The sequence below is a fragment of the Rhinopithecus roxellana genome, chromosome 7 (assembly GCF_007565055.1).
Source record: "Rhinopithecus roxellana isolate Shanxi Qingling chromosome 7, ASM756505v1, whole genome shotgun sequence".
Taxonomy (NCBI): domain Eukaryota; kingdom Metazoa; phylum Chordata; class Mammalia; order Primates; family Cercopithecidae; genus Rhinopithecus; species Rhinopithecus roxellana.
Genome location: NC_044555.1, coordinates 150,527,239 through 150,539,266, shown reverse-complemented (window position 1 = coordinate 150,539,266; position 12,028 = coordinate 150,527,239). Strand labels below are relative to the sequence as shown.

Sequence of the window (12,028 nt, the reverse complement as noted above, 5' to 3'; positions counted from 1 at the left end):
ACAGAAAAGATTTGTAAGGAAAATGAAGTTTAAGTTTGGAAAAATTGAATTAGAGGTGGTTGTGATCATTCGGGGGGGATGGCTGGTAGCCATTAAACATACGAGTCTGAAGATCAGAAGAAAATGTAGGTTGGAGATACAAGATTGAGAGTCAGTAGGGGGAGATTGAAGCCATTGGAATAGTTACCCTACTTCCAATCTGTTTTCCACACCACTGCCAAAGTGGCCTTCCCCAAATCCAAATCGGATCATGGAGAAACTCAATGGTTCTCGGTGGTTCTCAGAATTGAGTCTTATACATACATAACTTAGAAAGACTTCCATGACCTGCTCCCTGTCTATCTTACAAGCTTCTATTCTAAGATCATCCAAGGAGAATGAGTATACTGAAGAGAGATGAGGGCCAAAGACATTCTCATGGCTTGCTTCTGTACTTTATTAGTGTCACCTCTTTTGAGAGGCTTTGCTTGACTAACATATATAAAATATTACTCTATTCCTTTACTCTGATTTTTTGGGTAACGTTTCAATATCCCATATTATGTTATGTTTTTAACCCACTTGCTTTTTTTTACTTTCAGATATTTACAATAGTTTAATCTGTAGGCACTTAAAAGTTCAGTCAAATCAAAACTTCCATCTTACACCCAGTTTAAAACTTCTCCTCCAGTCCCCAACCTCCAGTGCAGCTTGACTGGCAATCCTACAGATCTCTAGTCAGAAAAGTGACTTGGTCTGTTCTTTCATTCTTCTTGCTCTACCTCCTCCCCTACTTGTTCTACTGCTTCTGTCTCCTCCAGGGCTTAAGGGTGGGGTGGGTAAGGAGAGGGGAGTCTTAAAGGGACAGTGAGAAGCTGAATTGACTGGTGCTGGTGTAATCTGGCTATGAATATCCTTTGTGACATAGATGTCAAATACCTTCTTTTCTTGTAGTGTGCTTTCGTGGTTTATTCAGGGACCTTCTCACCCCTCTTCCTGCTAGCAGGGATCTCTTCCCTACACCATTCCCTGATAAGAACAATATACCATCTGACCATCTTCCCCCTTGGCTGTTGCCCCCACAACTTTCTTTTCATGGGATCCTCATTTTTATGTGCGAGTTGCCAGCTATGCTCAAAAGAAACTACCTGGTCCACAGCAAACATGGTTCCTTGGAAGTCTAGATCTCTTTCTTTGCTCTGCCATTACGAGCAATTTAAACCAGACTTCCACCTTCAGATTTTAGGTAAAAGTCAAGTATAAGTCTCTATCTTTTCATAGCACTAGAGGACATATGCGAGGTCCTCTCGTGAACTCATCCTGTTTCAGTAGCAACAAAAGCTAAAACTTCTGTAGTGCAGCAAGCCTCCAGCCTGGGGGTAAAATGCCAGTCTCTCTTCGAAAGGTTTAATTAGGATCTTTTTTGCTTGTCTCGAGCAGGGGAACCATAGTGCTTTCTACTCCAATGAGTTACCTTCAAAAAATCCTCTTTGTTGCTTCAATTAATCTCTAGAAATATCTTATAATAATTCTGGAGTTGAGTGGTGGGGATTAGTAATTGAAATACCAGTTTGGTTACCTCTTAGCAAGTCCTGTGGGAATCTGTCTAACACCCCTCTTTAGAATGTGTGACTATCCCTGGTATGTATGTCTTTAACTTTGAAGCCTCAGTCAAAACTTTGGGAAACAACAGAAAAAGTCCCATTTAACATCCTTTTCCAAATATATGTAGCAATATACATATAACCCCATATACATACAAATATACATCTTGTGTGTATGTGTGTATATGTATTTTATATATATACACACACACAGGAATATTATATATATATATATATTTATTTATTGCTGAGAAGCAAAATAGAGTACTAGTTAAGATTATGGAATCTGAAGTCACACTATCTGGCTTCAAATACTGAGTTAACCATTTGACCTCTCTGTGACTTAGTTTCCTTATCTGTAAGATGAGTGTAATAATAGTATCTGCACCATAGGATTTTTGTGAGGACTAAATGTGTGTGTGTGTGCATGTGTGCATGCATGTTTGTGTATCTTAGATTAGTACCTTAGAATAGTAGTAAGTGCTATATGCATTTGCTATTAGTGCTATTATTTTTCTCTGACTTATAAGTTGCATGTGTGCAAGACTTTACTGCTATACTTCTAACTCCTAAAAAACAGTGCATATAACAGGCACTAGTAAATGTAGTAAATGTTAGTGCCCTCAGATTTTTCATGAATAAATTAATATGACATTTAAGCCTTCAGTGTTAAGATATTGGCAGAAAAAGTGGAATCCAAAATATTAGGAAAGACAGTCAGAGAGATAGGAGAACAAGGAGGTCATGATGTCCAGAAACCACAGGAGAGGAGATTTTAATAAGGCAGACGGCGTGGGCAATGGTGTCAAGCATTGCTAGAGGATAAAAGGAAAATAAAACTAAAAAATTGTCATTGCATTTGTCCAACAAGCAGCCCCAATTTTTGCTTTCATATTCTGGTAAATATTGGCTTTCTTTCCCTGAAAGATGCTTTTATTAAAATGAATTACTGACCAGAATAAATCTTTGAAAATAGGTCTTAAAAGTTTTCAGCCCTGCATTTCCAACCTCCAAAGAACAAACCAGCACGTACTTGGCATTAACCGTAAAGGACCTATCCTCAATACAACTTAGTACGTTTTCCCCTGACTTGGACTCTCCTCTTGAATCAAACCATAAAACCTGCTATTTATGTCTGCATACAACTCCATGAGAATTCCCCTCCTAAGAATGTCCTTCTCCTTTCCTCCTACTCACCTCTCTTTTCAAAAATATAAATAAACTATATAAAGAACTCTTATAACACAACAACAAAAAGACAACCTAATTAAAAATGGACAAAGGATCTGAATAGACATTTCTTCAAAGAAGATATACTAATGGCTAACAAGTACATGAAAAGTTGCTCAAAAGTATTAGTTATTAGGAAAATGCTAATCACAACCACAATGGGATACCAATTTCCACCCACAGGGATGTCTGTAATCGAAAAGACTGATAATAACAAGTGCTATTGAGAATGTGGAGACATTGGAACCCTCACATATTGCTGATGGGAAGGTAAAATGGTGCAGTCACTTTGGAAAGCAGTCTGGTGATCGCTCAAAAGGTTAAACATAGAGTTACTACATGATCCGCAGTTCCAATCCTAGGTAGATACACAAGCATTTTGAAAGCATATGATCGGCCGGGCGCGGTGGCTCAAGCCTGTAATCCCAGCACTTTGGGAGGCCGAGGCGGGCGGATCACAAGGTCAGGAGATCGAGACCATCCTGGCTAACACGGTGAAACCCCGTCTCTACTAAAAAATACAAAAAACTAGTCGGGCAAGGTGGCGGGCGCCTGTAGTCCCAGCTACTCGGGAGGCTGAGGCAGGAGAATGGCATGAACCCAGGAGGCGGAGCTTGCAGTGAGCTGAGATCTGGCCAGTGCACTCCAGCTTGGGTGACAGAGCGAGACTACGTCTCAAAAAAAAAAAAAAAAAAAAAAAAAGAAAGCATATGATCACAAAAACTGCATGCATGAATGTTTATGATAGCATTATTTGTAGTAGCCAAAACATGGAAAAATCTCAATTGTCCATCAACTTCTGAGTGGATAAACAAAATGTGGTATTAGATCCATATAGTGGAATATTATTTAGTCACAAAAGGATGAAAAATTATTTGAGTGATGTCACAAAATGATGGAGTAGGGAATTTCAAGGCTCCTCAAATGGCTGTAATTAGCTACTGGATAAAGTTCAAATTCTTTAACATGACTCACAAAGCCTCTGTTGTTCTAGTACCTACCTACCTGTTATGGATTGAGTTGTTTGCCCCCAAATTCATCTGTTGAACTTACAATCCCCAGTACTTAATAATGTATGCTAATTTGGAAATAAGGTCATAGCATATGTAATTAGCTAAGATGAGGTCATTAGGGCGGACCCTAATCCAACATGATTGGTATCCTCATAAGAAGGGGAAATTTGGACACAGAGACACATACACAAGGAGAATGCCATGTGAAGATCAGGACAGAGATTGGGATGATGCTTCTACAAGTCAAGAAATACCAGAGATTTCTGGCACAGCACCAGTAGCTAGGAGAAAGGCATGGAACAGATTTTCCTCACATCCCTTAGAAGGAACCAACACTGCAGATAGCTTGATCTCAGATTTCTAGCCTCCAGAACTGTGAGAAAACAAGTTTGTGTTATTTAGTCCCCTCAGTTTTTGGTACTTTCTTATAAATTAATACATCATCCTTTTAGCCTCATCTATCATCACTTTTTCCTTTCACCTTATGCTCCAGCAACTTCCTTGCACTCCCTTTGCACATATTCAGTGTTTCTAGCCTTTCTGTTTTTGCTTATGCTCTTCTTCTGCCTGGAATGCCTTTCTACCTTTTTGGTCTAGCTAATTCCTACTCATCCTTTAAGATTCAGAGAAGCAATTTCCTCTTCCAGGAACCCTTCACTGACCACTCTCCAATCAGGCTGATGTAAATGGCCTTCTGAGGCATTCTCCCATATCCTGAGCATCTCCCCAGCTTTGCACTTTCCACACTGTATTATAAATTTCTGTTTTTGGTTTGCCTGCCTTTACCTGCCCCATTCAATAAACTGTGACCTCCCGGAAGAAAGACTCACCAAAACCCCAGTGCCTAACTAGCACAATATATTTATATTTGAATGAATGGCCTTTTTTTCCCCAGTGTTTGTTCTTCTATTTTCCCATAGTACCTATTAAAGTGCTTCATATGTAGTGGGTACTCAGTACATCTTGACCAGTGGTTCTCAACTGGGGACATTGGTCAATATCTGGAGACATTGTTGGTTGTCACAACTTGGAAAGTGATCTAGTGGATAAAGGCATTTAGTGGATGGAGGTCAGATACATTGCTGAACATCTTGCAGTGCACAGGATAGCACCTTCCCCCCACCCCAAGAAATATCCATTCCAATATATCAATAGTGTAGAGACTGAGAAACCTCGATCTTGACTGAATGAGAGATTTGAATTTACTTTTTATACTTTATACTCACTGTAGACCACTGGTATACTAAATATGCTTGTTAGGAAGCCTTTTTTTTTTATTTTGATTTTTACAAAAGTAAACTCAACATGAGATGAAAAGGGAGTGTCCTGGCAAGCAGAATTAAAACTTTGGCGACTAAAAGGTACCTGATCGATGGCAAAACAGATATATAAATTGCCCTGGAATGCTCTATAGCAGTGAAAATAAATTTACCCCTATCAACAGGGATAAATCTCGTAAGAATAATATTGAGTGAGGAAAGCAAATTGCAGAAGGTACATACAGAAAGATAATATTTCTGTAAGGTACTACGTATTGTTTAGAGATAGACACATATTTAGTAAATGTGTATAGACATACAAGGAATTTCATGCTATCCTGTCACCTGGGGCTGAGGAAAATCTCCATTTTTTTAGGTTTGCACTGGTCAGAACTTGCTCAGTGTAGCAAAATCAGATTTCATGGAAATAATCAAGATCAAATCTGAGATTGTGAAAGCCTTAGGATGGAGGAGGACACAGAGAGTTTCGATTGTTTTGGTAATGCCTTACTTCATAAGCTGGGTAGTGGGCATGTCCTTGTTGTTATATTATTCTCTATATGTTTATATATTTTTGAAAAATTTAAAACTGTTTCAAAAGAATAATTGCTCAATACCGAGGTATCCTTTCACCTGGGGCTGAGGAAAATCTTCATCTTTTAAAGTTTGCACTGGTCCAAACTCTCTCAACGTGGCAAAATCAACTCATTGAATTCAATCATTCACAATGGGTCAGGAGATCATATACCATACATGGGGTGATAATCCATACATTCCTGTTTACATTTTTGCCAGGATAGTGCCTGGGTTTGCTCTCATTAGACCTCTCTCAATGTTTAGCATAAGAATTTGAACTTTGATGGGTGCAGCACACCAACATGGCACATGTATACATATGTAACAAACCTGCACGTTGTGCACATGTACCCTAGAACTTAAAGTATAATAAAATAAAATAAAATAAAAGAATTTGAACTTGTGGCAGACGAGGAGGATAAAACAGAAATGGGCAGCAGTTTGCAAAGCACAGAATGTATGTAAACAGGCCACTGACTAACTTTGCTTTGGTTCATTAGTTATGTTTGTCTCTCTGTGTATTTGAAGCTGGTCAGTGACACTGTCTTAGAGAAGAGGGGTCAAATCCTCACATCCTCTTTAGTGAGGGGTACCTTGGACAGTGAGAAACTGCACACATATAAAGAAGTAAAGCTTAAAATTTTGCTGAGGAATAAGGGAGTTGGACAAAATGTTTCCAAAGTTACTTCTGGCTGACAGTGTTTCCAGCTCCTGCCAAGCACCACCTGCAAAGAAGGAGCAGAGAAGTGCCTGGTCTGAGTTCTCACAGGCCAAATTTGGGGGCCGGAACACATTCAAAGTCCAAGGCTGAGTAGAGGGCTCTAGAGGGAGAGCTGAATTAGCAAAGCTAGACAGAACAAAAGGATTTCCCTTTTTTTTTTTTTTTTTTTTTTTTTTTAATTTTGCTTTAAGTTCTGGGATACATGTGCAAAACGTGAAGGTTTACATGTGCCATGGTGGTTTCCTGCATCTATCAATCCATCATCTAGGCTAAGGATTTCCTTTTCAAAGTGGCCTCACACTTCAGGCTGGGGCAGTGTATTGAAGGGCTAAAACATAAAAAGACCCCAAAAAACCAAAAACAAACAAGCAAAAAAAAAAAAAAAAAAAAAAAAAAAAACTCTGGGTAGAGCCTGGGAGATGGATTTTTACTGTTTTGTCTGCTAGAATTAATTTTTGGTTTGTTTAGCTTTTGAAGATTTTTCAAGAAGATTTAAAAAATATTATCAAAGCCACACACGCTCATTAAAAGAAAGTTGAAAAAGACAGAAAAGTAGGAGCAAAACTAAAAATTTGTTTAGTTCCATCCCCTAGAGACATCCACTATCAATATTTTAATAAAAATTCTTGCATACAGATATACCTTGGAGATATTGTGGGTTTGGTTCTAGACCACCACAATAAAGCAAGTCGCATACATTTTTTAGTTTCCCAGTACATATAAAAGTTATGTTTACACTATACTGCAGTCTATTAAGTGTGAAATAGCATTCATTATGTCTAAAAAACCAACGACCTTAATTGAAGAATATTTTAGGCCAGGCACGGTGGCTCATGCCTATAATCCCAGCACTTTTGGGAGGCCAAGGCAGGAGGATCACTTGAGCTAAGGAGTTTGAGACCAACCTGGGCAACATAGTGAGGCCTGTCTCTAATAAAAATACTAAAAATATATATATAGCTACACATGGTGGTGTGTGCCTATAGTCCCAGCAACTCGGAGGCTGTGGTGGCAGTATTACTTGAGCCCAGGAGATAGAGTCTACAGTGAGCTACAATTGTGCCACTGCCCTCCAGGGTGGTGACAGAGCGAGACCTTGACTCAAAAAAAGAAAAACTTTATTGTTAAAAAGTGCAAATGATCCTGTGAGTCTTCAGTGAGTTGTAATCTTTTTGCTGGTGGGAGGTCTCACCTTGATCTTGATGGCTGCTGACTGATCAGGGTGATGACTCCTGAAGGCTGGGATGGCTGTAGCAATTTCTTAAAATAAGACAGCAATGAAGATTGCTGTATTGATTGACTCTTCCTTTCACAAAAGATTTCTCTGTAGCATGCGATGCTGTTTGATTCCATTTTACACATAGTAGAACTTCTTCCAAAATTAGAGTCAATCCTCTCAAACCCTGCCACTGCTTTATCAACTAAGTTTATGTCACATTCTAAATCCTTTTTTTTTTTTTTTTTTTTTTGAGACAGAGTCTCACTCTGTCACACAGGCTGGAGTGCAGTGACGCGATCTCGGCTCACTGCAAGCTCAGCCTCCTGGATTCATGCCGTTCTCCTGCCTCAGCCTCCTGAGTAGCTGGGACTACAGGTGCCCACCACCATGCCCGGCTAATTTTTTTGGAGTTTTAGTAGAGACTGGATTTCACCATGTTAGCCAGGATGGTTTCGATCTCCTGACCTCATGATCCGCCCACCTCGGCCTCCCAAAGTGCTGGGATTATAGGCGTGAGTCACTGCGCCCGGCCTCTGGGTTCCACTTCTAATTCTAGTTCTCTTGCTATTTCTACTACATGTGTAGTGACTTCCTCCACTGAAGTCTTTAATTATTCAAGTCATCCATGAGGGTTGGAATTAACTTCTTCCAAACTCCCGTTAATGCTGATATTTTGCCCTTCTCCGATGAATCATAAATTTTCTTAATGACATCTAGACTGGTGAATCCATTGCCTTGAGTGGCATGTTGCCATTTACTGATATAGGAAATACTGGAGGAGGAACAAATTTAAGAGAAAAGATGGTAGGTTTAACTTTGGATGTGTTGAATTTGAGGTGTCTGCAGGACATTCAAGTGGAGATGTCAAGAAAACAGAACTCAATAAAGCAGTCTGGGTAGAGTTATAGAATTAAAGTTGTGACCATATATATGATAATTAAAGCCAAGTGAGCGAAAAAGATTATTTGGGGAGGGAGTATATGTATCCTAGCCCTGAGAATGTCTGACTTTCAGAGGTCAGATAGCAGAAGAGTGGCCTACAAAGGTCACTGAGGAGAGGGCAAAGGAGTAGGAGGAAAAGCAAGAGTATAATGTCATAGATGCCATAGAACGTTTCAAGGAGGAGGAAATGGTTAACAGTGTTAAATGTAGGGGAGAAGTCAAGCAAAATAAGGACCAAAAATACCTTACTTATTTGTGGATTTATCGACACTGAGGGTCATTGGCTTTTTATCTCATTGAGAAGTTTCAGTGGGGGAAGGAAGCCAGACTGCTGAGAGCTGAGAAATGAAAGAGACGTAAGCGAGTAAAAATTGCAATTTCACCTGTAAAGTATGTTTTCAATACATTTGCCCATAAAGAGGACCTGAAGAGGGACCTCCTGTGTAGGGAGGATGTTTTTTTAAGATGGTAGATACTTGAGCATGTTTAATTGCTGATGTGAAATGAGGGGGAGAGGGATGGGAAAGAGAGGGAGGGGAATCTGCAATTACTGGGTAGGTATAAACATTTTAAAGTCTATTGATATATACTGCTCACATGCTTTCTAAAAGGGTTTTTAACCAACATATGCTCCTATCAGCAATTATGAGCGCTTGTTTGGTGGCTACTTTGTCATCATTAAGTGTTATTTAAAAAATAAAAAACAAAACTCTTTGCCAAATAATCTCATTATTGTTCTAATTTGCTTTTCTTTGATTACTAGTGAGTTGAATATTTTAACCAGTTGTGTCCTTGAGTGTGTATGTGTGAATTTAGTCTACTCCTTTGCCCAAAACGTTTCTATTTTAGACAGACATTTATTTGCCATAAAAGGCCACAAGTCAAAGGATCAGAATGGTATCATATTTTATTTACTCAAATTAGATAGTTCATACTCTTTTATCTCCTTAGAAGTGTGAGAAAATTTGACAACTTTTGACTCAGCTGAACGAAAGGGGCAGGTGATTTCACCATCTAAGGGAGCGACCAACAGATGGAAGTAAGGGGGTGGGGAGGCACGTCTAGTGTTAGACCCCTATCCTCGGTCCCCAGGCTCCCACTCCTAATCTGGAAGGACATTCATTCCTCTTGTGTCTCAAGGCTTTGGGTCCCAGAGCTCCCTTTCGGGCTGAGCGGCCCCCTACTAAGGAGCCCGGGGCGCTGTGCGGCGCCTTTAAGAGTCCAGCTCCTCCCAGCTCCAGGGAAAGTTGCAGCTTTTTCCGCCTCCCGGGAGGGTGAGAAGGGCCGGCCGCCAGAGCTGGGTGGCGATCTTCCCGGAGCCGGAGACCCTCCCTCGAAACCGGCACTGGGACGTCTCGCTCTCTGGAGGCACCTGTTGCAGGTGACAGGTAGGTCAGCAGCCAGCGGCCGCCCCCTCGCCCTCGGTCGGGGGCTCCTTCTGGACCCCCAGCTCCTTTTCGCTGCTGAAGCGCCCCCACCCCCATCTCGGGGTCGTGCGTCTTCCCTACCCGCTCTCTGCTCCCCTAGTTTTTCCTTCTCCCTAGCTGACCTCGTCTTCCCTCTCCCTGTCCGCCTCTCCCGACCGCACCCCCCAGGCTTGGACTCCCGTCTGCTTGGGCGGTCCCTCCCGGCCACTTTTCTTTCTCCAGGGCTTCTTCTGGCCCCTTCCCTGACACACCTAGCACTAATGCGGGCTGTGCCCCTCTGGGAGCCGCCTCCCCTCTCCTCTCCGGCGCCCCTCGCGCGGAGTGCCCGGGCTTTTCCCGCCAGCCCGAGCTGGTGCCCCTCCCGAGAGCTGGCCCTGGGGGCGGGGGCGGGGCCGAGCTCCTAGCGGGAACTGCGCCCTCCAAGGCGTCCAGTCACCTTTTCGTGGGTTTCTCTCGCAGAGCTTGGCGGTCGAGCGGGGTCGCTAACCCGCACTCTCTTCGGACCTCCGACATCGCGGCGTCGGCTTCTCTGGCGTTGGCCAGTCAGCCACAGGTAAAGGCTAGAGGCTGGTTGGCTGGAGTCCTGCCTCAGTGGGCTCCCTCTGCACTTGGGGCTGGGGACCTGGCTATGTGCTGTGGAGCTGTTTATCTTGCCGCTCTTCAAGCAGGCTGTGAGAGATCTGGTACTGGAGAAGGGTCCCCGAGATCTCAGAAGGGGCACAGAATGCTTCTGTCTCCTGTGATGGTTTGTAATGGGGCAGAAAAAGGTGTTCCTCCAACCCTTAACATTGAGATGGGATTTGGGGTGGTGAAATCATTTGGTTAGAATTCTGGTGGCTTGAAAAGTGGTGAGTTTCTAATTAACCAAGCTTTTCTTCCCCCAGTACCCTTCTTCTTCAGGACTAGAGGACGTAAAATTCCAGATTACTGCTCTTGGCAGGGTTGACCCTAGACCTTGTATATTTGTGGCAAAAAAAAAATGAGTCTTCTGTACATCCTGGACCTCCTATATTTAACTGGCTTTTTTTCTGCTCTTTAAGCTCCGCACCCCTACCTCTCATAAATCTATTAATATTGCGGTATTAATGACTTAAGACTTTTGTTGCTGTGGGAACAATGTTCAATGCAGAGATGTGGCCTTGATGAAGTTTTCTGCATTTTTGGTTGTTTGGTTTTTAGCACCCTAGTAGAAAAGCACCACCAACTTGGCTTGTGAGGCTCTTTTTGGGCAGGGGATGAACATTTCTGCTAACACGATTTCAGGTGTCTCACTCTTGGTCAGAGCAGTGAAATGGAGCTCGGAGGCCTGTTCTGGGGTAACTGATCTGTGAGTATATGTAGCATTCCGGCTCTCTGAGCTTGTTAGGCTCTGGTTGTTAGGCTCCATTGAGCCAGGCACTGTGATAAGTTCTTTACATAAAAATGCAATCCTCACAGTAACTCTATACAATAGGTGCTACAGTTATAACCATATTATGATGAAAAAGAGACTTAGAGGGTAAGTGCCTTGCCCTCACAATCTCAGAGGCAGAGCTTGTGTTCCTGTCCTGTCACACCACCTCTATTGTCTTGAATGTTGGGAACACTGAATAGCTCATGGATGAGGACTAAGTGATTAAAAAATTTCCTTCCAAGTATATGTTTTGCTCCTTGATTCCCCCTTAGATGCACTGCCAAGACTATGGACTACTTACCTTACTGATGTCTTACCCACTTCATTTCCGACATGGGTCAGTTGCCACGTTACCACTATAAGTACACATCCCTGAGTGTACCTAGATGAATGAAATCTCCTGGGTTCTCAGCTCTGTGGTAATTGTCCTGAAGTTAGGGGAGGGTAACCCTGGATTCTAGGGATGTGTGCCTGACTCAACTTCTTCCTCTCCTGCTGGCTAGGGGAGAAATAAGTGATAGGGATTTCCTGACAGCCATACCAGAGAGCCTGAGGGTGATCGTGTGCTAGTTTTGTCATGGGATGGATGGAGTACCACAGGCAGGGATAGGAAGAAAATGTCCTCCCTATTCCCATCTCTGGGACCTTGCTCAAACTGTTCCTTT

General features: G+C 42.1%; 1 protein-coding gene across 6 annotated transcripts in view; it reads left to right on the top strand.

The window, feature by feature from the left end:
* Positions 1-9,812: 9,812 nt before the first annotated feature.
* SYTL4 (synaptotagmin like 4) overlaps positions 9,813-12,028 on the top strand; it is a 56,584-nt gene continuing 54,368 nt past the window's right edge. For 3 of the 6 annotated variants that reach the window (XM_010380180.2, XM_030934312.1, XM_010380179.2), the window contains exons 1-2: positions 9,814-9,931; positions 10,430-10,523. The gene's annotated coding sequence lies outside the window, so the exon portion shown is untranslated. Of the gene's footprint in view, positions 9,932-10,429; positions 10,524-10,681; positions 10,716-12,028 lie in introns of those variants that run through there. The other 3 variants (XM_030934311.1, XM_030934309.1, XM_030934310.1) reach the window with 2 other exon arrangements.